Below are 27,631 nucleotides of genomic sequence, written 5' to 3' on the forward strand. Positions count from 1 at the left end.
CAGCAACAGCAGCATCAACACCAACGACAGAAGCAGCAACACCAATAGCAACAGCAACAGCAGCAGTAACATCAGCAACAAGAGCAACAAAAGTAGCAGGAACACCAGCAGCAGCAGCAGCTCCACCACCAGCAGCTGCAACAGCAGCAGTAGCAGAAAAAGCTACAGCAACAGCAGGAGCAAGAGGAGCAGCAGCACCAACACCAGCAGCAATAGCAGCAGCAGCAGTAACAGCAAAAGCAGTAGCAAGAGGAAAACCAGCAGCAGCACGAACACCAGCAGCAATAGCAGCAGCAGCAGCCACAGCACCAGCAAAGGCAGCAACAGCAAAAGCAGTACCAAGAGGAACAGCAGCAGCAGCAACCACAGTCGCAGCAACACCAGCGACAGAAGCAGCAACACCAGCAGAACCAGCAGCAGCAACAGCAGCAACAGCAACAGCAGCTGCAACACCAGCAGCACCAGCAGCAGCAACAACAGCAGAACCTGCAGCAGCAACAGCAGCAACAACAGCAGCAGCAAGAAAAGTAGAAGCAACACCAGCAGCAACAGCAGCAGCAGCTCCACCAGCAGCAGCAGCAGCAACAAAACCAGCAGCAACACCAGCACTAGCAAGAACATCAAAAGCAGAAGCAAGAGGAACAGCAGCAGCAATAATCACAGCCGCAGCAACACCAGTGACAGAAGCAGCAACAACAGCAGCAAAAGCAACAGCAGCAGTAGCTCCACCAGGAGCAGCAGCAGCCAACAGAACCAGTAGCAACACCAGCAGTAATAGCAACACCAGGAACAGCAGCAACAGCATCAGCAAGAACAGCAGCAACACCAGCACCAACAACAACAGCAGTAACCAACAGCAGCAGCACCAGCAACACCAGCAACAACAGCCACAGCAACCACGACAACAGCAGCACCAGCAACAGCAGAAACAACAACAACTACAGGAGCAGCACAATCAGCAGCAGTAGCCGCAGCAACAACAGCAGCAAGAGGAACAGCAACAGCAGCAACAGCCGCAGCAACACCCGTGACAGAAGCAGCAACACCAGCAGCAACAGCAACAGCTGCAGCAGCAACACCACCAGCAGCAGCAGCATCAGCACCAGCAGAAAAACCAGCCGTAATAGCAACACCAGCACCAGCAGCAACTGCAGCAGCAGCAGCAGCAACTGCACAAGCAGCAACATCAGCTTTACCTGAAGCAACAGCAGCAGCACCAGCACAAGCAACAGCAGCAACAACAGCCGCAGCAACCACAACATCAGCAGAACTGGCAACAGCAGGAAATACAGCATCTACAGCAGCAGCAACAGCAGCAACAACACCAACGACAGAAGCAGCAACAGCAATAGCAACAGCAACAAAGCAGCAGTAACATCAGCAGCAGGAGCGACAAAAGTAGCAGCAACACCTGGAGCAGCAGCAGCAGCTCCATCTCCAGCAGCAGCAACAATAGCAGCAACAGCAACAACAGCAACAGCAACACCAGCATCAGCAACACCTACACAGAAGCAGCAACATCAGCAGCAACAGCAACAGCAGCAGCAACATCAGCAGCAGCAGCGACAAAAGTAGCAGCAACACCAGCAGCAGCAGCAGCAGCTCCACCACCAGCAGCAGCAACAGCAGCAGTAGCAGCAATAGCTACAGCAGCAACAACAGCCGCAGCAACACCAGCGACAGAAGCAGCAACACCAGCAGCAACACCAACAGCCGCAGCATCATCAGCAACAAGAGCAACAAAAGTAGCAGAAACACCAGCAGCAGCAGCAGCAGCTCCACCACCAGCAGCAGCAACAGCAGCAGTAGCAGAAATAGCTACAGCAACAGCAGGAGCAAGAGGAGCAGCAGCACCAACACCAGCAGCAATAGCAGCAGCAGCATTAACAGCAAAAGCAGTAGCAGGAGGAAAACCAGCAGCAGCACGAACACCAGCAGCAATAGCAGCAGCATCATCCACAGCACCAGCAAAGGCAGCAACAGCAAAAGCAGTAGCAAGAGGAACAGCAGCAGCAGCACCAACAGCAGCAGCAACATCATCAACAGCGACAAAAATAGCAGCAACACCAGCAGCAGCAGCTCCACCAGCAGCAACAGCAACAACAGCAGCCAAAGCAACACCAGTAACAGCAACACCAGCAGCAGCAACACCTACGACAGAAGCAGCAACACCAGCAGCAACAGCAACAGCAGCAGCAACATCAGCAGCAGCAGCAAAAAAAGTAGCAGCAAAACCAGCAGCAGCTGCAGCAGCTCAAGCACCAGAAGCAGCAACAGTAGTAATAGCAGCAATAGCTAAAGCAGCAACAACAGCCGCAGCAACACCAGCGACAGAAGCGGCAACACCAGCAGAACCAGCAGAAGCAACAGCAGCAACAGCAACAGCAGCAGCAACACCAGCAGCACCAGCAGCAGCAACACCAGCAGAACCATCAGCAGCAACAGCAGCAACAATAGCAGCAGCAAAAAAAGTAGCAGCAACACCAGCAGCAACAGCAGCAACAGAACCTGCAGCAACACCAGCACTAGCAACAACAGTGGCACCAGCAGCAGCAGCATCAGCGACAACAGCAACAACAGCCGCAGCAACCACGACAACAGCAGCACCAGCAACAGCAGAAACAACAGCAACTGCATGAGCAGCACAATCAGCAGCAGTAGCCGCAGCAACAACAGCAGCACCAGCACCAGCAACAGCAGCAACAGCCGCAGCAACACCAGTGACAGAAGCAGCAACAGCAGCAGCAACAGCAACAGCCGCTGCAGCTCCACCACCAGCAGCAGCAGCAACAGAAACAGCAGCAACACCAGCAGTAATAGCAACACCAGCACCAGCAGCAACTGCAGCAGCAGCAGCAGCAACTGCACCAGCAGCAACATCAGCTTTACCTGAAGCAACAGCCGCAGCACCAGCACAAGCAACAGCAGCAACAAAAGCCGCAGCAACACAACATCAGCAGAACCGGCAACGGCAGGAAATACACAATCTACAGCAATAGCAACAGCAGCAGCAACACCAATGACAGAAGCAGCAACACCAGCAGCAACAGCAACAGAAACAGCAGTAGCAACACCAGCAGCACCAGCAGCAGCAACACCAGCAGAACCAGCAGCAGCACCAGCAGCAACAACAGCAGCAGCAACAAAAGTAGCAGCAACACCTGGAGCAACAGCAACAGCAGCAGCAGCTCCACCAGAAGCAGCAGCAGCAACAGAACCAGCAGCAACACCAGCAGTAATAGCAACACCAGCAACAGCAGCAACAGCATCAGCAAGAACAGCAGCAACACCAGCACCAACAACAACAGGAGCACCAGCAGCAGCAGCACCAGTGACAACAGCAACAACAGCCGCAGCAACCACGACAGCAGCAGCACCAGCAACAGCAGAAACAACAGCAACTGCAGGAGCAGCACAATCAGCAGCAGTAGCCGCAGCAACAACAGCAGCACCAGCACCAGCAACAGCAGCGACAGCCGCAGCAACACCAGTGATAGAAGCAGCAACACCAGCAGTAACAGCAACAGCCGCTGCAGCTCCGCCACCACCAGCAGCAGCAACAGAATCAGCAGCATCACCAGCAGTAATCGCAACACCAGCACCAGCAGCAACTGCAGCAGCAGCAGCAGCAACTGCACCAGCAGCAACATCAGCTTTACCTGAAGCAACAGCAGCAGCACCAGCACAAGCAACAGCAGCAACAACAGCCGCAGCAACAACAACATCAGCAGAACCGGCAACGGCAGGAAATACAGCATCTACAGCAATAGCAACAACAGCAGCAACACCAATGACAGAAGCAGCAACACCAGCAGCAACAGCAACAGAAACAGCAGTAGCAACACCAGCAGCATCAGCAGCAGCAACACCAGCGGAACCAGCAGCAGCAACAGCAGCAACAACAGCAGCAGCAACAAAAGTAGCAGCCACACCTGGAGCAACAGCAACAGCAGCAGCAGCTAAACCAGAAGCAGCAGCAGCAACAGAACCAGCAGCAACACAAGCAGAAATAGCAACACCAGCAACAGCAGCAACACAAGCACCAGCAACAAAAGCAGCACCAACAGCAGCAGCATCAGCGACAACAGCAACAACAGCAGCAACAATCACGACAACAGCAGCACCAGCAACAGCAGAAACAACAGCAACTGCAGGAGCAGCACAATCAGCAGCAGTAGCCGCAGCAACAACAGGAGCACCAGCACCAGCAACAGCAGCAACAGCCTCAGCAACACCAGTGACAGAAGCAGCAACACCAGCAGCAACAGCAACAGCCGCTGCAGCTCCACCACCAGCACCAGCAGCAACAGAAACAGCAGCAACACCAGCAGTAATCGCAACACCAGCACCAGCAGCAACTGCAGCAGCAGCAGCAGCAACTGCACCAGCAGCAACATCAGCTTTACCTGAAGCAACAGCCGCAGCACCAGCACATGCAACAGCAGCAACAACAGCTGCAGCAACCACAACATCAGCAGAACCGGCAACGGCAGGAAATACAGCATCTACAGCAATAGCAACAGCAGCAGCAACACCAATGACAGAAGCAGCAACACCAGCAGCAACAGCAACAAAAACAGCAGTAGCAACACCAGCAGCACCAGAAGCAGTAACACCAGCAGAACCAGCAGCAGCAATAGCAGCAACAACAGCAGCAGCAACAAAAGTAGCAGCAACACCTGGAGCAACAGCAAAAGCAGCAGCAGCTAAACCAGAAGCAGCAGCAGCAACAGAACAGGCAGGAACACCAGCAGAAATAGCAACACCAGCAACAGCAGCAACACCAGCACCAGCAACAACAGCAGCACCAGCAGCAGCAGCACCAGCGACAACAGCATCAACAGCCGCAGAATCCACGACAACAGCAGCACCAGCAACAGCAGAAACAACAGCAACTGCAGGAGCAGCACAATCAGCAGCAGTAGCCGCAGCAACAACAGCAGCACCAGTACCAGCAACAGCAGCAACAGCCGCAGCAACACCCGTGACAGAAGCAGCAACACCAGCAGCAACAGCAACAGCCGCTGCAGCTCCACCACCAGCAGCAGCAGCAACAGAAACAGCAGCAACATCAGCAGTAATATCAACACCAGCACCAGCAGCAACTGCAGCAGCAGCAGCAGCAACTGCACCAGCAGCAACATCAGCTTTACCTGAAGCAACAGCAGCAGCACCAGCACAAGCAACAGCAGCAACAACAGCCGCAGCAACCACAACATCAGCAGAACCGGCAACGGCAGGAAATACAGCATCTACAGCAATAGCAACAGCAGCAGCAACACCAATAACAGAAGCAGCAACACCAGCAGCAACAACAGCCACAGCAACCACGGCAACAGCAGCACCAGCAACAGCAGAAACAACAGCAACTGCAGGAGCAGCACAATCAGCAGCAGTAGCCGCAGCAATAACAGCAGCACCAGCAACAGCAACTGCAGCAACAGACGCAGCAACACCCTTGACAAAAGCAGCAACACCAGCAGCAACAGCAACAGCTGCAGCAGCACCACCACCAGCAGCAGCATCAACAGAACCAGCAGCAAAACCAGCAGTAATAGCAACACCAGCACCAGCAGCAACTGCACCAGCAGAAACATCAGCTTTACCTGAAGCAACAGCAGCAGCACCAGCACAAGCAACAGCAGCAACAACAGCAGCAGCAACCACAACATCAGCAGAACTGGCAACAGCAAGAAATACAGCATCTACATCAATAGCAAAACCAGCAGCAACACCAACGACAGAAGCAGCAACACAAGCACCAGCAACAACAGCAGCACCAGCAGCAGCAGCACCAGCAACAAAAGCAACAACAGCCACAGCAACCATGACAACAGCAGCACCAGCAACAGCAGAAACAACACCAACTGCAGGAGGAGCACAATCAGCAGCAGTAGCCGCAGCAACAACAGCAGCACCAGCAACAGCAACACCAGCAACAGCCGCAGCAACACCAGTGACAGAAGCAGCAACACTAGCAGCAACAGCAGCAGCATCATCAGCAGCAAGAGCAACAAAAGTAGCAGGAACACCACCAGCAGCAGCAGCAGCTCCAACACCAGCAGCAGCAACAGCAGCAGTAGCAGCAATAGCTACAGCAACAGCAGGAACAAGAGGAGCAGCAGCACCAACACCAGCAGCAATAGCAAAAGCAGCAGCCACAGCACCAGCAACAGCAGTAACTGCAAAAGCCGTAGCAAGAGGAAAACCAGCAGCAGCACGAACACCAGCAACAATAGCAGCATCAGCAGCCACAGCACCAGCAAAGGCAGCAACAGCAAAAGCAGTAGCAAGAGGAACAGCAGCAGCAACATCACCAGCAGCAGTGACAAAAGTAGCAGCAACACCAGCAGCAGCAGCAGCAGCTCCACCACCAGCAACAGCAACAATAGCAGCCAAAGCAACACCAGTAACAGCAACACCTACGACAGAAGCAGCAACACCAGCAGCAACAGCAACAGCAGAAGCAACATCAGCAGCAGCAGCAACAAAAGTAGCAGCAACACCAGCAGCAGCTGCAGCAGCTCCAACACCAACAGCAGCAACAGTAGCCATAGCAGCAATAGCTAAAGCAGCAGCAACAGCTGCAGAAACACCAGCGACAGAAGCAGCAACACCAGCAGAACCAGCAGCAGCAACAGCAGCTACAGCAGCAACAGCAACAGCAGCTGCAACACCAGCAGCACCAGCAGCAGCAACACCAGCAGAACCAGCAGCAGCAACAGCAGCAACAACAGCAGCAGCAAGAAAAGTAGAAGCAACACCAGCAGCAACAGCAGCAGCAGTTCCACCAGCAGCAGCAGCAGCAACAGAACCAGCAGCAACACCAGCACTAGCAACAACAGCAGCACCAGCAGCAGAGCACCAGCAACAACAGCAACAACAGCCACAGCAACCACGACAACAGCAGCTCCAGCAACAGCAGAAACAACAGCAACTGCAGGAGGAGCACGATCAGCAGCAGTACCGCAGCAACAACAGCAGCACCAGCACCAGCAACAGCAGCAACAGCCGCAGCAACAACAGCGGCAGAAGCAGCAAAACCAGGAGCAAAAGCAAGAGCCGCAGCAGCTCGACCACCAGCAGCAGCAGCAAAAAAACCAGCAGCAAAACCAGCAGTAATAGCAACACCAGCACCAGCATCAGCTGCAGCAGCAGCAACTGCACCAGCAGCAACATCAGCTTTACCTGAAGCAACAGCAGCAGCACCAGCACAAGAAACAGCAGCAACAACAGCCGCAGCAACCACAACATCAGCATAACCAGCAACAGCAGGAAATGCAGCATCTACAGCAATAGCAACACCAGCATCAACATCAACGACAGAAGCAGCAACACAAGCACCAGCAACAACAGCAGCACCAGCAGCAGCAACAGCAGCAACAGCCGCAGCAACACCAGTGACAGAAGCATCAACACCAGCAGCAAAAGCAACAGCCGCAGAAGCTCCACCAGCAGCAGCCACAGCAACAGAAACAGCAGCAACACCAGCAGTAATAGCAACACCAGCACCAGCATCAACTGCAGCAGCAGCAAATGCACCAGCAGCAACATCAGCTTTACCTGAAGCAACAGCAGCAGCACCAGCACAAGCAATAGCAGCAACAACAGCCGCAGCAACCACAACATCAGAAGAACCGGCAACAGCAGGAAATACAGCTTCTACAGCAATAGCAACAGCAGCAGCAACACCAAAGACAGAAGCAACAACACCAGCAGCAACAGCAACAACAGCCACAGCAAACACGACAACAGCAACACCAGCAACAGCAGAAACAACAGCAACTGCAGGAGCAGCACAATCAGCAGCAGTAGCCGCAGCAACAACAGCAGCACGAGCAACAGCAACAGCAGCAACAGCTGCAGCAACACCAGTGACAGAAGCAGCAGCACCAGCAGCAACAGCAACAGCTGCAGCAGCACCACCACCAGCAGCAGAAGCAACAGAACCAGCAGCAAAACCAGCAGTAATAGCTACACAAGCACCAGCAGCAACTGCAGCAGCAGAAGCAGGAAACTGCACCAGCAGCAACATCAGCTGTACCTGAAACAACAGCAGCAGCACCAGCACAAGCAACAGCATCAACAACAGCCGCAGCAACCACAACATCAGCAGAACCGGCAGCAGCAGGAAATACAGCATCTACAGCAACAGCAACAGCAGCAGCAACACCTACGACAGAAGCAGCAACACCAACAGCAACAGCAACAGCAGCAGTAACATCAGCAGCAGCGACAAAAGTAGCAGCAACACCTGCAGCAGCAGCAGCAACTCCACCACCAGCAACAGCAGCAATAGCAGCCAAAGCAACACCAGTAACAGCAACACCTACGACAGAAGCAGCAACACCAGCAGCAACAGCAACTGCAGCAGCAACATCAGCAGCAGCAGCAACAAAAGTAGCAGCAACAACAGCAGCAGCTGCAGCAGCTCCAACACCAGCAGCAGCAACTGTAACAATAGCAGCAATAGCTACAGCTGCAACAACAGCCGCAGAAAAACCAGCGACAGAAGCAGCAACACCAGCAGAACCAGCAGCAGCAACAGCAGCAACAGCAACAGCAGCTGCAACACCAGCAGCACCAGCAGCAGCAACACCAGCAGAACCAGCAGCAGCAACAGCAGCAACAACAGCAGCAGCAAGAAAAGTAGAAGAAACACCAGCAGCAACAGCAACAGCAGCAGCAGCTCCACCAGCAGCAGCAGCAGCAACAGAACCACCAGCAACACCAGCACTAGCAACAACAGCAGCACCAGTAGCAGCAGCACCAGCAACAACAGCAACAACAGCCACAGCAACCACGACAACAGCAGATCCAGCAACAGCAGAAACAACAGCAACTGCAGGAGGAGCACAATCAGCACCAGCAACAGCAGCAACAGCCGCAGCAACACCAGTGACAGAAGCAGCAAAACCAGCAGCAAAAGCAAGAACCACAGCAGCTCGACCACCAGCAGCAGCCGCAAAAAAACCAGCAGCAACACCAGCAGTAATAGCAACACCAGCAACAGCAGCAACTGCAGCAGCAGCAGCAGCAACTGCACCAGCAACAACAGCAACAACAGCCACAGCAACCACGACAACAGCAGCACCAGCAACAGCAGGAAATGCAGCATCTACAGCAATAGCAACACCAGCAGCAAGACCAACGACAGAAGCAGCAACACAAGCACCAGCAACAACAGAGGCACCAGCAGCAGCAGCACCAGCAACAACAGCAACAACAGCCACAGCAACCACGACAACAGCAGCACCAGCAACAGCAGAAGCAACAGCAACTGCAGGAGCAGCACAATCAGCAGCAGTAGCCACAGCAACAACAGCAGCACCAGCACCAGCCACAGCAGCAACAGCCGCAGCAACACCAGTGACAGAAGCAGCAACACCAGCAGCAAAAGCAACAGCAGCAGCAGCTCCACCACCAGCAGCAGCAGCAACAGAAACAGCAGCAACACCAGCAGTAATAGCAACACCAGCAGCAGCATCAACTGCAGCAGCAGCAACTGCACCAGCAGCAACATCAGCTTCAGCTGAACCAACAGCAGCAGCACCAGCACAAGCAACAGCAGCAACAACAGCCGCCGCAACCACAACATCAGCAGAACCGGCAACAGCAGGAAATAGAGCATCTACAGCAATAGCAACAGCAGCAGCAACAACAATGACAGAAGCAGCAACACCAGCAGCAACAGCAACAACAGCCTCAGCAACCACGACAATAGCAGGACCAGCAACAGCAGAACCATCAGCAGCAACAGCAGCAACAATAGCAGCAGCAAAAAAAGTAGCAGCAACACCAGCAGCAACAGCAGCAACAGAACCTGCAGCAACACCAGCACTAGCAACAACAGTGGCACCAGCAGCAGCAGCATCAGCGACAACAGCAACAACAGCCGCAGCAACCACGACAACAGCAGCACCAGCAACAGCAGAAACAACAGCAACTGCATGAGCAGCACAATCAGCAGCAGTAGCCGCAGCAACAACAGCAGCACCAGCACCAGCAACAGCAGCAACAGCCGCAGCAACACCAGTGACAGAAGCAGCAACAGCAGCAGCAACAGCAACAGCCGCTGCAGCTCCACGACCACCAGCAGCAGCAACAGAAACAACAGCAACACCAGCAGTAATAGCAACACCAGCACCAGCAGCAACTGCAGCAGCAGCAGCAGCAACTGCACCAGCAGCAACATCAGCTTTACCTGAAGCAACAGCAGCAGCACCAGCACAAGCAACAGCAGCAACAACAGCCGCAGCAACACAACATCAGCAGAACCGGCAACGGCAGTAAATACAGCATCTACAGCAATAGCAACAGCAGCAGCAACACCAATGACAGAAGCAGCAACACCAGCAGCAACAGCAACAGAAACAGCAGTAGCAACACCAGCAGCACCAGCAGCAGCAACACCAGCAGAACCAGCAGCAGCACCAGCAGCAACAACAGCAGCAGCAACAAAAGTAGCAGCAACACCTGGAGCAACAGCAACAGCAGCAGCAGCTCCACCAGAAGCAGCAGCAGCAACAGAACCAGCAGCAACACCAGCAGTAATAGCAACACCAGCAACAGCAGCAACAGCATCAGCAAGAACAGCAGCAACACCAGCACCAACAACAACAGCAGCACCAACAGTAGCAGCACCAGCAACAACAGCAACAACAGCCACAGCAACCACGAAAACAGCAACACCAGCAACAGCAGAAACAACAACAACTGCAGGAGCAGCACAATCAGCAGCAGTAGCTGCAGCAACAACAGCAGTATCAGCAACAGCAACAGCAGCAACAGCCGCAGCAACACCCGTGACAGAAGCAGCAACACCAGCAGCAACAGCAACAGCTGCAGCAGCACCAGCAACAGCAGCAGCAGCAACAGAACCAGCAGCAAAACCAGCCGTAATAGCAACACCAGCACCAGCAGCAACTGCAGCAGCAGCAGCAGCAACTGCACCAGCAGCAACATCAGCTTTACCTGAAGCAACAGCAGCAGCACCAGCACAAGCAACAGCAGCAACAACAGCCGCAGCAACCACAACATCAGCAGAACTGGCAACAGCAGGAAATACAGCATCTACAGCAACAGCAACAGCAGCAGCAACACCAACTACAGAAGCAGCAACACCAACAGCAACAGCAACAGCAGCAGTAACATCAGCAGCAGCAGCGACAAAAGTAGCAGCAACACCTGCAGCAGCAGCAGCAGCACCACCTCCAGCAGCAGCAAAAATAGCAGCAACAGCAACAGCAGCAACAGCAACACTAGCATCAGCAACACATACACAGAAGCAGCAACACCAGCAGCAACAGCAACAGCAGCAGCAACATCAGCAGCAGCAGCGACAATTTAGCAGCAACACCAGCAGTAGCAGCAGCAGCTCCACCACCAGTAGCAGCAACAGCAGCAGTAGCAGCAATAGCTACAGCAGCAACAACAGCCGCAGCAACACCAGCGACAGAAGCAGCAACACCAGCAGCAACAGCAAAGCCGCAGCATCATCAGCAACAAGAGCAACAAAAGTAGCAGGAACACCAGCAGCAGCAGCAGCAGCTCCACCAACAGCAGCAGCAACAGCAGCAGTAGCAGAAATAGCTGCAGCAACAGCAGGAGCAAGAGGAGCAGCAGCACCAACACCAGCAGCAATAGCAGCAGCAGCAGTAACAGCAAAAGCAGTAGCAAGAGGAAAACCAACAGCAGCACGAACACCAGCAGCAATAGCAGCAGCAGCATCCACAGCACCAGCAAAGGCAGCAACAGCAAAAGCAGTAGCAAGAGGAACAGCAGCAGCAGCACCAACAGCAGCAGCAACATCATCAGCAGCAGTGACAAATGTAGCAGCAACACCAGGAGCAGCAGCAGCAGCTCCACCACCAGCAACAGCAACAATAGCAGCCAAAGCAACACCAGTAACAGCAACACCAGCAGCAGCAACCCCTACGACAGAAGCAGCAACACAGCAGCAACAGCAACTGCAGCAGCAACATCAGCAACAGCAGCAACAAAAGTAGCAGCAACACCAGCAGCAGCTGCAGCAGCTCCAGCACCAGCAGCAGCAACAGTAGCAAGAGCAGCAATAGCTACAGCAGCAACAACAGCCGCAGAAACACCAGCGACAGAAGCAGCAACACCAGCAAAACCAGCAGCAGCAACAGCAGCAATAGCAACAGCAGCTGCAACACCAGCAGCACCAGCAGCAGCAACACCAGCAGAACCAGCAGCAGCAACAGCAGCAACAATAGCAGCAGCAAAAAAAGTAGCAGCAACACCAGCAGCAACAGCAACAGCAGCAGCAGCTCCACCAGCAGCAGCAGCAGCAACAGAACCAGCAGCAACACCAGCACTAGCGACAACAGCAGTACCAGCAGCAGCAGCACCAGCGACAACAGCAACAGCAGCCGCGGCAACTACGACAACAGCAGCACCAGCAACAGCAGAAACAACAACAACTGCAGGAGCAGCACAATCAGCAGCAGTAGCCGCAGCAACAACAGCAGCACCAGCACCAGCAACAGCAGCAACAGCCGCAGCAACACCAGTGACAGAAGCAGCAACAGCAGCAGTAACAACAACAGCCGCTGCTGATCCACCACCAGCAGCAGCAGCAACAGATGCAGCAGCATCACCAGCAGTAATCGCAACACCAGCACCAGCAGCAACTGCAGCAGCAGCAGCAGCAACTGCACCAGCAGCAACATCAGCTTTACCTGAAGCAACAGCAGCAGCACCAGCACAAGCAACAGCAGCAACAACAGCCGCAGCAACCACAACATCAGCAGAAGCGGCAACGGCAGGCAATACAGCATCTACAGGAATAGCAACAGCAGCAAAAACACCAATGACAGAAGCAGCAACACCAGCAGCAACAACAGCCACAGCAACCAAACAGCAGCAGCAGCAACAAAAGTAACAGCAACACCAGCAGCAGCTGCAGCAGCTCTTGCACCAGCAGCAGCAACAGTGGCAATAGCAGCAATAGCTACAGCAACAACAACAGCCGCAGCAACACCAGCGACAGAAGCAGCAACACCAGCAGAACCAGCAACAGGAACAGCAGCAACAGCAACAGCAGCTGCAACACCAGCAGCACCAGCAGCAGCAACACCAGCAGAACCAGCAGCAGCAACAGCAGCAACGATAGCAGCAGCAAAAAAAGTAGCAGCAACACCAGCAGCAACAGCAACAGCAGCAGCAGCTCCACCAGCAGCAGCAACAGCAACAGAACCAGCAGCAAAACCAGTGCAAGCGACAACAGCAGCACCAGCAGCAGCAGCACCAGTGACAACAGCAACAACAGCCGCAGCAACCACGACAGCAGCAGCACCAGCAACAGCAGAAACAACAGCAACTGCAGGAGCAGCACAATCAGCAGCAGTAGCCGCAGCAACAACAGCAGCACCAGCACCAGCAACAGCAGCGACAGCCGCAGCAACACCAGTGACAGAAGCAGCAACACCAGCAGTAACAGCAACAGCCGCTGCAGCTCCGCCACCACCAGCAGCAGCAACAGAAACAGCAGCATCACCAGCAGTAATCGCAACACCAGCACCAGCAGCAACTGCAGCAGCAGCAGCAGCAACTGCACCAGCAGCAACATCAGCTTTACCTGAAGCAACAACAGCAGCACCAGCACAAGCAACAGCAGCAACAACAGCTGCAGCAACCACAACATCAGCAGAACCGGCAACGGCAGGAAATACAGCATCTACAGCAATAGCAACAGCAGCAAAAACACCAATGACAGAAGCAGCAACACCAGCAGCAACAACAGCCACAGCAACCAAACTGCAGCAGCAGCAACAAAAGTAACAGCAACACCAGCAGCAGCTGCAGCAGCTCTTGCACCAGCAGCAGCAACAGTGGCAATAGCAGCAATAGCTACAGCAGCAACAACAGCCGCAGCAACACCAGCGACAGAAGCAGCAACACCAGCAGAACCAGCAACAGGAACAGCAGCAACAGCAACAGCAGCTGCAACACCAGCAGCACCAGCAGCAGCAACACCAGCAGAACCAGCAGCAGCAACAGCAGCAACAATAGCAGCAGCAAAAAAAGTAGCAGCAACACCAGCAGCAACAGCAACAGCAGCAGCAGCTCCACCAGCAGCAGCAACAGCAACAGAACCAGCAGCAAAACCAGTACAAGCGACAACAGCAGCACCAGCAGCAGCAGCACCAGTGACAACAGCAACAACAGCCGCAGCAACCACGACAGCAGCAGCACCAGCAACAGCAGAAACAACAGCAACTGCAGGAGCAGCACAATCAGCAGCAGTAGCCGCAGCAACAACAGCAGCACCAGCACCAGCAACAGCAGCGACAGCCGCAGCAACACCAGTGACAGAAGCAGCAACACCAGCAGTAACAGCAACAGCCGCTGCAGCTCCGCCACCACCAGCAGCAGCAACAGAAACAGCAGCATCACCAGCAGTAATCGCAACACCAGCACCAGCAGCAACTGCAGCAGCAGCAGCAGCAACTGCACCAGCAGCAACATCAGCTTTACCTGAAGCAACAGCAACAGCACCAGCACAAGCAACAGCAGCAACAACAGCCGCAGCAACAACAACATCAGCAGAACCGGCAACAGCAGGAAATACAGCTTCTACAGCAATAGCAACAGCAGCAGCAACACCAAAGACAGAAGCAACAACACCAGCAGCAACAGCAGCAACAGCCGCAGCAACACCAGTGACAGAAGCATCAACACCAGCAGCAAAAGCAACAGCCGCAGAAGCTCCACCAGCAGCAGCCACAGCAACAGAAACAGCAGCAACACAAGCAGTAATAGCAACACCAGCACCAGCATCAACTGCAGCAGCAGCAAATGCACCAGCAGCAACATCAGCTTTACCTGAAGCAACAGTAGCAGCACCAGCACAAGCAATAGCAGCAACAACAGCCGCAGCAACCACAACATCAGAAGAACCGGCAACAGCAGGAAATACAGCTTCTACAGCAATAGCAACAGCAGCAGCAACACCAAAGACAGAAGCAACAACACCAGCAGCAACAGCAACAACAGCCACAGCAAACACGACAACAGCAACACCAGCAACAGCAGAAACAACAGCAACTGCAGGAGCAGCACAATCAGCAGCAGTAGCCGCAGCAACAACAGCAGCACCAGCAACAGCAACAGCAGCAACAGCCGCAGCAACACCAGTGACAGAAGCAGCAGCACCAGCAGCAACAGCAACAGCTGCAGCAGCACCACCACCAGCAGCAGAAGCAACAGAACCAGCAGCAAAACCAGCAGTAATAGCTACACAAGCACCAGCAGCAACTGCAGCAGCAGAAGCAGGAAACTGCACCAGCAGCAACATCAGCTGTACCTGAAACAACAGCAGCAGCACCAGCACAAGCAACAGCATCAACAACAGCCGCAGCAACCACAACATCAGCAGAACCGGCAGCAGCAGGAAATACAGCATCTGCAGCAACAGCAACAGCAGCAGCAACACCTCGACAGAAGCAGCAACACCAACAGCAACAGCAACAGCAGCAGTAACATCAGCAGCAGCGACAAAAGTAGCAGCAACACCTGCAGCAGCAGCAGCAACTCCACCACCAGCAGCAGCAACAATAGCAGCCAAAGCAACACCAGTAACAGCAACACCTACGACAGAAGCAGCAACACCAGCAGCAACAGCAACTGCAGCAGCAACATCAGCAGCAGCAGCAACAAAAGTAGCAGCAACAACAGCAGCAGCTGCAGCAGCTCCAACACCAGCAGCAGCAACTGTAACAATAGCAGCAATAGCTACAGCTGCAACAACAGCCGCAGAAAAACCAGCGACAGAAGCAGCAACACCAGCAGAACCAGCAGCAGCAACAGCAGCAACAGCAACAGCAGCTGCAACACCAGCAGCACCAGCAGCAGCAACACCAGCAGAACCAGCAGCAGCAACAGCAGCAACAACAGCAGCAGCAAGAAAAGTAGAAGAAACACCAGCAGCAACAGCAACAGCAGCAGCAGCTCCACCAGCAGCAGCAGCAGCAACAGAACCACCAGCAACACCAGCACTAGCAACAACAGCAGCACCAGTAGCAGCAGCACCAGCAACAACAGCAACAACAGCCACAGCAACCACGACAACAGCAGATCCAGCAACAGCAGAAACAACAGCAACTGCAGGAGGAGCACAATCAGCACCAGCAACAGCAGCAACAGCCGCAGCAACACCAGTGACAGAAGCAGCAAAACCAGCAGCAAAAGCAAGAACCACAGCAGCTCGACCACCAGCAGCAGCCGCAAAAAAACCAGCAGCAACACCAGCAGTAATAGCAACACCAGCAACAGCAGCAACTGCAGCAGCAGCAGCAGCAACTGCACCAGCAACAACAGCAACAACAGCCACAGCAACCACGACAACAGCAGCACCAGCAACAGCAGGAAATGCAGCATCTACAGCAATAGCAACACCAGCAGCAAGACCAACGACAGAAGCAGCAACACAAGCACCAGCAACAACAGAGGCACCAGCAGCAGCAGCACCAGCAACAACAGCAACAACAGCCACAGCAACCACGACAACAGCAGCACCAGCAACAGCAGAAGCAACAGCAACTGCAGGAGCAGCACAATCAGCAGCAGTAGCCACAGCAACAACAGCAGCACCAGCACCAGCCACAGCAGCAACAGCCTCAGCAACACCAGTGACAGAAGCTGCAACACCAGCAGCAAAAGCAACAGCAGCAGCAGCTCCACCACCAGCAGCAGCAGCAACAGAAACAGCAGCAACACCAGCAGTAATAGCAACACCAGCACCAGCATCAACTGCAGCAGCAGCAACTGCACCAGCAGCAACATCAGCTTCAGCTGAACCAACAGCAGCAGCACCAGCACAAGCAACAGCAGCAACAACAGCCGCCGCAACCACAACATCAGCAGAACCGGCAACAGCAGGAAATAGAGCATCTACAGAAATAGCAACAGCAGCAGCAACAACAATGACAGAAGCAGCAACACCAGCAGCAACAGCAACAACAGCCTCAGCAACCACGACAATAGCAGGACCAGCAACAGCAGAACCATCAGCAGCAACAGCAGCAACAATAGCAGCAGCAAAAAAAGTAGCAGCAACACCAGCAGCAACAGCAGCAACAGAACCTGCAGCAACACCAGCACTAGCAACAACAGTGGCACCAGCAGCAGCAGCATCAGCAACAACAGCAACAACAGCCGCAGCAACCACGACAACAGCAGCACCAGCAACAGCAGAAACAACAGCAACTGCATGAGCAGCACAATCAGCAGCAGTAGCCGCAGCAACAACAGCAGCACCAGCACCAGCAACAGCAGCAACAGCCGCAGCAACACCAGTGACAGAAGCAGCAACAGCAGCAGCAACAGCAACAGCCGCTGCAGCTCCACGACCACCAGCAGCAGCAACAGAAACAACAGCAACACCAGCAGTAATAGCAACACCAGCACCAGCAGCAACTGCAGCAGCAGCAGCAGCAACTGCACCAGCAGCAACATCAGCTTTACCTGAAGCAACAGCAGCAGCACCAGCACAAGCAACAGCAGCAACAACAGCCGCAGCAACACAACATCAGCAGAACCGGCAACGGCAGTAAATACAGCATCTACAGCAATAGCAACAGCAGCAGCAACACCAATGACAGAAGCAGCAACACCAGCAGCAACAGCAACAGAAACAGCAGTAGCAACACCAGCAGCACCAGCAGCAGCAACACCAGCAGAACCAGCAGCAGCACCAGCAGCAACAACAGCAGCAGCAACAAAAGTAGCAGCAACACCTGGAGCAACAGCAACAGCAGCAGCAGCTCCACCAGAAGCAGCAGCAGCAACAGAACCAGCAGCAACACCAGCAGTAATAGCAACACCAGCAACAGCAGCAACAGCATCAGCAAGAACAGCAGCAACACCAGCACCAACAACAACAGCAGCACCAACAGTAGCAGCACCAGCAACAACAGCAACAACAGCCACAGCAACCACGAAAACAGCAACACCAGCAACAGCAGAAATAACAACAACTGCAGGAGCAGCACAATCAGCAGCAGTAGCTGCAGCAACAACAGCAGTATCAGCAACAGCAACAGCAGCAACAGCCGCAGCAACACCCGTGACAGAAGCAGCAACACCAGCAGCAACAGCAACAGCTGCAGCAGCACCAGCAACAGCAGCAGCAGCAACAGAACCAGCAGCAAAACCAGCCGTAATAGCAACACCAGCACCAGCAGCAACTGCAGCAGCAGCAGCAGCAACTGCACCAGCAGCAACATCAGCTTTACCTGAAGCAACAGCAGCAGCACCAGCACAAGCAACAGCAGCAACAACAGCCGCAGCAACCACAACATCAGCAGAACTGGCAACAGCAGGAAATACAGCATCTACAGCAACAGCAACAGCAGCAGCAACACCAACTACAGAAGCAGCAACACCAACAGCAACAGCAACAGCAGCAGTAACATCAGCAGCAGCAGCGACAAAAGTAGCAGCAACACCTGCAGCAGCAGCAGCAGCTCCACCTCCAGCAGCAGCAAAAATAGCAGCAACAGCAACAGCAGCAACAGCAACACTAGCATCAGCAACACATACACAGAAGCAGCAACACCAGCAGCAACAGCAACAGCAGCAGCAACATCAGCAGCAGCAGCGACAATTTAGCAGCAACACCAGCAGTAGCAGCAGCAGCTCCACCTCCAGTAGCAGCAACAGCAGCAGTAGCAGCAATAGCTACAGCAGCAACAACAGCCGCAGCAACACCAGCGACAGAAGCAGCAACACCAGCAGCAACAGCAAAGCCGCAGCATCATCAGCAACAAGAGCAACAAAAGTAGCAGGAACACCAGCAGCAGCAGCAGCAGCTCCACCAACAGCAGCAGCAACAGCAGCAGTAGCAGAAATAGCTGCAGCAACAGCAGGAGCAAGAGGAGCAGCAGCACCAACACCAGCAGCAATAGCAGCAGCAGCAGTAACAGCAAAAGCAGTAGCAAGAGGAAAACCAACAGCAGCACGAACACCAGCAGCAATAGCAGCAGCAGCATCCACAGCACCAGCAAAGGCAGCAACAGCAAAAGCAGTAGCAAGAGGAACAGCAGCAGCAGCACCAACAGCAGCAGCAACATCATCAGCAGCAGTGACAAATGTAGCAGCAACACCAGGAGCAGCAGCAGCAGCTCCACCACCAGCAACAGCAACAATAGCAGCCAAAGCAACACCAGTAACAGCAACACCAGCAGCAGCAACCCCTACGACAGAAGCAGCAACACAGCAGCAACAGCAACTGCAGCAGCAACATCAGCAACAGCAGCAACAAAAGTAGCAGCAACACCAGCAGCAGCTGCAGCAGCTCCAGCACCAGCAGCAGCAACAGTAGCAAGAGCAGCAATAGCTACAGCAGCAACAACAGCCGCAGAAACACCAGCGACAGAAGCAGCAACACCAGCAAAACCAGCAGCAGCAACAGCAGCAATAGCAACAGCAGCTGCAACACCAGCAGCACCAGCAGCAGCAACACCAGCAGAACCAGCAGCAGCAACAGCAGCAACAATAGCAGCAGCAAAAAAAGTAGCAGCAACACCAGCAGCAACAGCAACAGCAGCAGCAGCTCCACCAGCAGCAGCAGCAGCAACAGAACCAGCAGCAACACCAGCACTAGCGACAACAGCAGCACCAGCAGCAGCAGCACCAGCGACAACAGCAACAGCAGCCGCGGCAACTACGACAACAGCAGCACCAGCAACAGCAGAAACAACAACAACTGCAGGAGCAGCACAATCAGCAGCAGTAGCCGCAGCAACAACAGCAGCACCAGCACCAGCAACAGCAGCAACAGCCGCAGCAACACCAGTGACAGAAGCAGCAACAGCAGCAGTAACAACAACAGCCGCTGCTGATCCACCACCAGCAGCAGCAGCAACAGATACAGCAGCATCACCAGCAGTAATCGCAACACCAGCACCAGCAGCAACTGCAGCAGCAGCAGCAGCAACTGCACCAGCAGCAACATCAGCTTTACCTGAAGCAACAGCAGCAGCACCAGCACAAGCCACAGCAGCAACAACAGCCGCAGCAACCACAACATCAGCAGAAGCGGCAACGGCAGGAAATACAGCATCTACAGCAATAGCAACAGCAGCAAAAACACCAATGACAGAAGCAGCAACACCAGCAGCAACAACAGCCACAGCAACCAAACAGCAGCAGCAGCAACAAAAGTAACAGCAACACCAGCAGCAGCTGCAGCAGCTCTTGCACCAGCAGCAGCAACAGTGGCAATAGCAGCAATAGCTACAGCAACAACAACAGCCGCAGCAACACCAGCGACAGAAGCAGCAACACCAGCAGAACCAGCAACAGGAACAGCAGCAACAGCAACAGCAGCTGCAACACCAGCAGCACCAGCAGCAGCAACACCAGCAGAACCAGCAGCAGCAACAGCAGCAACGATAGCAGCAGCAAAAAAAGTAGCAGCAACACCAGCAGCAACAGCAACAGCAGCAGCAGCTCCACCAGCAGCAGCAACAGCAACAGAACCAGCAGCAAAACCAGTGCAAGCGACAACAGCAGCACCAGCAGCAGCAGCACCAGTGACAACAGCAACAGCAGCCGCAGCAACCACGACAGCAGCAGCACCAGCAACAGCAGAAACAACAGCAACTGCAGGAGCAGCACAATCAGCAGCAGTAGCCGCAGCAACAACAGCAGCACCAGCACCAGCAACAGCAGCGACAGCCGCAGCAACACCAGTGACAGAAGCAGCAACACCACCAGTAACAGCAACAGCCGCTGTAGCTCCGCCACCACCAGCAGCAGCAACAGAAACAGCAGCATCACCAGCAGTAATCGCAACACTAGCACCAGCAGCAACTGCAGCAGCAGCAGCAGCAACTGCACCAGCAGCAACATCAGCTTTACCTGAAGCAACAACAGCAGCACCAGCACAAGCAACAGCAGCAACAACAGCCGCAGCAACCACAACATCAGCAGAACCGGCAACGGCAGGAAATACAGCATCTACAGCAATAGCAACAGCAGTAAAAACACCAATGACAGAAGCAGCAACACCAGCAGCAACAACAGCCACAGCAACCAAACTGCAGCAGCAGCAACAAAAGTAACAGCAACACCAGCAGCAGCTGCAGCAGCTCTTGCACCAGCAGCAGCAACAGTGGCAATAGCAGCAATAGCTACAGCAGCAACAACAGCCGCAGCAACACCAGCGACAGAAGCAGCAACACCAGCAGAACCAGCAACAGGAACAGCAGCAACAGCAACAGCAGCTGCAACACCAGCAGCACCAGCAGCAGCAACACCAGCAGAACCAGCAGCAGCAACAGCAGCAACAATAGCAGCAGCAAAAAAAGTAGCAGCAACACCAGCAGCAACAGCAACAGCAGCAGCAGCTCCACCAGCAGCAGCAACAGCAACAGAACCAGCAGCAAAACCAGTACAAGCGACAACAGCAGCACCAGCAAGCAGCAGCACCAGTGACAACAGCAACAACAGCCGCAGCAACCACGACAGCAGCAGCACCAGCAACAGCAGAAACAACAGCAACTGCAGGAGCAGCACAATCAGCAGCAGTAGCCGCAGCAACAACAGCAGCACCAGCACCAGCAACAGCAGCGACAGCCGCAGCAACACCAGTGACAGAAGCAGCAACACCAGCAGTAACAGCAACAGCCGCTGCAGCTCCGCCACCACCAGCAGCAGCAACAGAAACAGCAGCATCTCCAGCAGTAATCGCAACACCAGCACCAGCAGCAACTGCAGCAGCAGCAGCAGCAACTGCACCAGCAGCAACATCAGCTTTACCTGAAGCAACAGCAACAGCACCAGCACAAGCAACAGCAGCAACAACAGCCGCAGCAACAACAACATCAGCAGAACCGGCAACGGCAGGAAATACAGCATCTACAGCAATAGCAACAGCAGCAGCAACACCAATGACAGAAGCAGCAACACCAGCAGCAACAGCAACAGAAACAGCATTAGCAACACCAGCAGCATCAGCAGCAGCAACACCAGCGGAACCAGCAGCAGCAACAGCAGCAACAATAGCAGCAGCAACAAAAGTAGCAGCCACACCTGGAGCAACAGCAACAGCAGCAGCAGCTAAACCAGAAGCAGCAGCAGCAACAGAACCAGCAGCAACACAAGCAGAAATAGCAACACCAGCAACAGCAGCAACACAAGCACCAGCAACAACAGCAGCACCAGCAGCAGCAGCACCAGCGACAACAGCAACAACAGCCGCAACAATCACGACAACAGCAGCACCAGCAACAGCAGAAACAGAGCAACTGCAGGAGCAGCACAATCAGCAGCAGTAGCCGCAGCAACAACAGGAGCACCAGCACCAGCAACAGCAGCAACAGCCGCAGCAACACCAGCAGCAACAGCAACAGCCGCTGCAGCTCCACCACCAGCAGCAGCAGCAACACAAACAGCAGCAACACCAGCAGTAATCGCAACACCAGCACCAGCAGCAACTGCAGCAGCAGCAGCAGCAACTGCACCAGCAGCAACATGAGCTTTACCTGAAGCAACAGCTGCAGCACCAGCACAAGCAACAGCAGCAACAACAGCTGCAGCAACCACAACATCAGCAGAACCGGCAACGGCAGGAAATACAGCATCTACAGCAATAGCAACAGCAGCAGCAACACCAATGACAGAAGCAGCAACACCAGCAGCAACAGCAACAAAAACAGCAGTAGCAACACCAGCAGCACCAGAAGCAGCAACACCAGCAGAACCAGCAGCAGCAATAGCAGCAACAACAGCAGCAGCAACAAAAGTAGCAGCAACACCTGGAGCAGCAGCAACATCACCAGCAGCAGTGACAAAAGTAGCAGCAACACCAGCAGCAGCAGCAGCAGCTCCACCACCAGCAACAGCAACAATAGCAGCCAAAGCAACACCAGTAACAGCAACACCTACGACAGAAGCAGCAACACCAGCAGCAACAGCAACAGCTTCAGCAACATCAGCAGCAGCAGCAACAAAAGTAGCAGCAACACCAACAGCAGCTGCAGCAGCTCCAACACCAACAGCAGCAACAGCAGCCATAGCACAAATAGCTAAAGCAGCAGCAACAGCTGCAGAAACACCAGCGACAGAAGCAGCAACACCAGCAGAACCAGCAGCAGCAACAGCAGCAACAGCAACAGCAGCTGCAACACCAGCAGCACCAGCAGCAGAAACACCAGCAGAACCAGCAGCAGCAACAGCAGCAACAACAGCAGCAGCAAGAAAAGTAGAAGCAACACCAGCAGCAACAGCAGCAGCTGCTCCACCAGCAGCAGCAGCAGCAACAGAACCAGCAGCAACACCAGCACTAGCAACAACAGCAGCACCAGCAGCAGAGCACCAGCAACAACAGCAACAACAGCCACAGCAACCACGACAACAGCAGCTCCAGCAACAGCAGAAACAACAGCAACTGCAGGAGGAGCACGATCAGCAGCAGTACCGCAGCAACAACAGCAGCACCAGCACCAGCAACAGCAGCAACAGCCGCAGCAACACCAGTGACAGAAGCATCAACACCAGCAGCAAAAGCAACAGCCGCAGAAACTCCACCACCAGCAGCCGCAGCAACAGAAACAGCAGCAACACCAGCAGTAATAGCAACACCAGCACCAGCATCAACTGCAGCAGCAGCAAATGCACCAGCAGCAACATCAGCTTTACCTGAAGCAACAGCAGCAGCACCAGCACAAGCAATAGCAGCAACAACAGCCGCAGCAACCACAACATCAGAAGAACCGGCAACAGCAGGAAATACAGCTTCTACAGCAATAGCAACAGCAGCAGCAACACCAAAGACAGAAGCAACAACACCAGCAGCAACAGCAACAACAGCCACAGAAAACACGACAACAGCAACACCAGCAACAGCAGAAACAACAGCAACTGCAGGAGCAGCACAATCAGCAGCAGTAGCCGCAGCAACAACAGCAGCACCAGCAACAGCAACAGCAGCAACAGCCGCAGCAACACCAGTGACAGAAGCAGCAGCACCAGCAGCAACAGCAACATTGCAGCAGCACCACCACCAGCTGCAACAGCAACAGAACCAGCAGCAAAACCAGCAGTAATAGCTACACCAGCACCAGCAGCAACTGCAGCAGCAGAAGCAGGAAACCGCACCAGCAGCAACATCAGCTGTACCTGAAACAACAGCAGCAGCACCAGCAAAAGCAACAGCAGCAACAACAGCCGCAGCAACCACAACATCAGCAGAACCGGCAGCAGCAGGAAATACAGCATCTACAGCAACAGCAACAGCAGCAGCAACACCTACGACAGAAGCAGCAACACCAACAGCAACAGCAACAGCAGCAGTAACATCAGCAGCAGCGACAAAAGTAGCAGCAACACCTGCAGCAACAGCAGCAACTCCACCACCAGCAACAGCAACAATAGCAGCCAAAGCAACACCAGTAACAGCAACACCTACGACAGAAGCAGCAACACCAGCAGCAACAGCAACTGCAGCAGCAACATCAGCAGCAGCAGCAACAAAAGTAGCAGCAACAACAGCAGCAGCTGCAGCAGCTCCAACACCAGCAGCAGCAACAGTACCAATAGCAGCAATAGCTACAGCTGCAACAACAGCCGCAGAAAAACCAGCGACAGAAGCAGCAACACCAGCAGAACCAGCAGCAGCAACAGCAGCAACAGCAACAGCAGCTGCAACACCAGCAGCACCAGCAGCAGCAACACCAGCAGAACCAGCAGCAGCAACAGCAGCAACAACAACAGCAGCAAGAAAAGTAGAAGAAACACCAGCAGCAACAGCAACAGCAGCAGCAGCTCCACCAGCAGCAGCAGCAGCAACAGAACCACCAGCAACACCAGCACTAGCAACAACAGCAGCACCAGTAGCAGCAGCACCAGCAACAACAGCAACAACAGCCACAGCAACCACGACAACAGCAGATCCAGCAACAGCAGAAACAACAGCAACTGCAGGAGGAGCACAATCAGCACCAGCAACAGCAGCAACAGCCACAGCAACACCAGTGACAGAAGCAGCAAAACCAGCAGCAAAAGCAAGAACCACAGCAGCTCGACCACCAGCAGCAGCCGCAAAAAAACCAGCAGCAACACCAGCAGTAATAGCAACACCAGCAACAGCAGCAACTGCAGCAGCAGCAGCAACTGCACCAGCAACAACAGCAACAACAGCCACAGCAACCACGACAACAGCTGCACCAGCAACAGCAGGAAATGCAGCATCTACAGCAATAGCAACACCAGCAGCAAGACCAACGACAGAAGCAGCAACACAAGCACCAGCAACAACAGAGGCACCAGCAGCAGCAGCACCAGCAACAACAGCAACAACAGCCACAGCAACCACGACAACAGCAGCACCAGCAACAGCAGAAGCAACAGCAACTGCAGGAGCAGCACAATCAGCAGCAGTAGCCACAGCAACAACAGCAGCACCAGCACCAGCCACAGCAGCAACAGCCTCAGCAACACCAGTGACAGAAGCTGCAACACCAGCAGCAAAAGCAACAGCAGCAGCAGCTCCACCACCAGCAGCAGCAGCAACAGAAACAGCAGCAACACCAGCAGTAATAGCAACACCAGCACCAGCATCAACTGCAGCAGCAGCAACTGCACCAGCAGCAACATCAGCTTCAGCTGAACCAACAGCAGCAGCACCAGCACAAGCAACAGCAGCAACAACAGCCGCCGCAACCACAACATCAGCAGAACCGGCAACAGCAGGAAATAGAGCATCTACAGAAATAGCAACAGCAGCAGCAACAACAATGACAGAAGCAGCAACACCAGCAGCAACAGCAACAACAGCCTCAGCAACCACGACAATAGCAGGACCAGCAACAGCAGAACCATCAGCAGCAACAGCAGCAACAATAGCAGCAGCAAAAAAAGTAGCAGCAACACCAGCAGCAACAGCAGCAACAGAACCTGCAGCAACACCAGCACTAGCAACAACAGTGGCACCAGCAGCAGCAGCATCAGCGACAACAGCAACAACAGCCGCAGCAACCACAACAACAGCAGCACCAGCAACAGCAGAAACAACAGCAACTGCATGAGCAGCACAATCAGCAGCAGTAGCCGCAGCAACAACAGCAGCACCAGCACCAGCAACAGCAGCAACAGCCGCAGCAACACCAGTGACAGAAGCAGCAACAGCAGCAGCAACAGCAACAGCCGCTGCAGCTCCACGACCACCAGCAGCAGCAACAGAAACAACAGCAACACCAGCAGTAATAGCAACACCAGCACCAGCAGCAACTGCAGCAGCAGCAGCAGCAACTGCACCAGCAGCAACATCAGCTTTACCTGAAGCAACAGCAGCAGCACCAGCACAAGCAACAGCAGCAACAACAGCCGCAGCAACACAACATCAGCAGAACCGGCAACGGCAGTAAATACAGCATCTACAGCAATAGCAACAGCAGCAGCAACACCAATGACAGAAGCAGCAACACCAGCAGCAACAGCAACAGAAACAGCAGTAGCAACACCAGCAGCACCAGCAGCAGCAACACCAGCAGAACCAGCAGCAGCACCAGCAGCAACAACAGCAGCAGCAACAAAAGTAGCAGCAACACCTGGAGCAACAGCAACAGAAGCAGCAGCTCCACCAGAAGCAGCAGCAGCAACAGAACCAGCAGCAACACCAGCAGTAATAGCAACACCAGCAACAGCAGCAACAGCATCAGCAAGAACAGCAGCAACACCAGCACCAACAACAACAGCAGCACCAACAGTAGCAGCACCAGCAACAACAGCAACAACAGCCACAGCAACCACGAAAACAGCAACACCAGCAACAGCAGAAACAACAACTGCAGGAGCAGCACAATCAGCAGCAGTAGCTGCAGCAACAACAGCAGTATCAGCAACAGCAACAGCAGCAACAGCCGCAGCAACACCCGTGACAGAAGCAGCAACACCAGCAGCAACAGCAACAGCTGCAGCAGCACCAGCAACAGCAGCAGCAGCAACAGAACCAGCAGCAAAACCAGCCGTAATAGCAACACCAGCACCAGCAGCAACTGCAGCAGCAGCAGCAGCAACTGCACCAGCAGCAACATCAGCTTTACCTGAAGCAACAGCAGCAGCACCAGCACAAGCAACAGCAGCAACAACAGCCGCAGCAACCACAACATCAGCAGAACTGGCAACAGCAGGAAATACAGCATCTACAGCAACAGCAACAGCAGCAGCAACACCAACTACAGAAGCAGCAACACCAACAGCAACAGCAACAGCAGCAGTAACATCAGCAGCAGCAGCGACAAAAGTAGCAGCAACACCTGCAGCAGCAGCAGCAGCTCCACCTCCAGCAGCAGCAAAAATAGCAGCAACAGCAACAGCAGCAACAGCAACACTAGCATCAGCAACACATACACAGAAGCAGCAACACCAGCAGCAACAGCAACAGCAGCAGCAACATCAGCAGCAGCAGCGACAATTTAGCAGCAACACCAGCAGTAGCAGCAGCAGCTCCACCACCAGTAGCAGCAACAGCAGCAGTAGCAGCAATAGCTACAGCAGCAACAACAGCCGCAGCAACACCAGCGACAGAAGCAGCAACACCAGCAGCAACAGCAAAGCCGCAGCATCATCAGCAACAAGAGCAACAAAAGTAGCAGGAACA

The 27,631-nt window shown here is 54.1% G+C and overlaps 1 pseudogene; it reads left to right on the forward strand.

The window, feature by feature from the left end:
• Nucleotides 1-27,631, forward strand: part of LOC121288118 — a 39,556-nt pseudogene that overhangs the window by 2,173 nt on the left and 9,752 nt on the right.

Source organism: Carcharodon carcharias, chromosome 2 (genome assembly GCF_017639515.1).
Source record: "Carcharodon carcharias isolate sCarCar2 chromosome 2, sCarCar2.pri, whole genome shotgun sequence".
Taxonomy (NCBI): Eukaryota; Metazoa; Chordata; class Chondrichthyes; order Lamniformes; family Lamnidae; genus Carcharodon; species Carcharodon carcharias.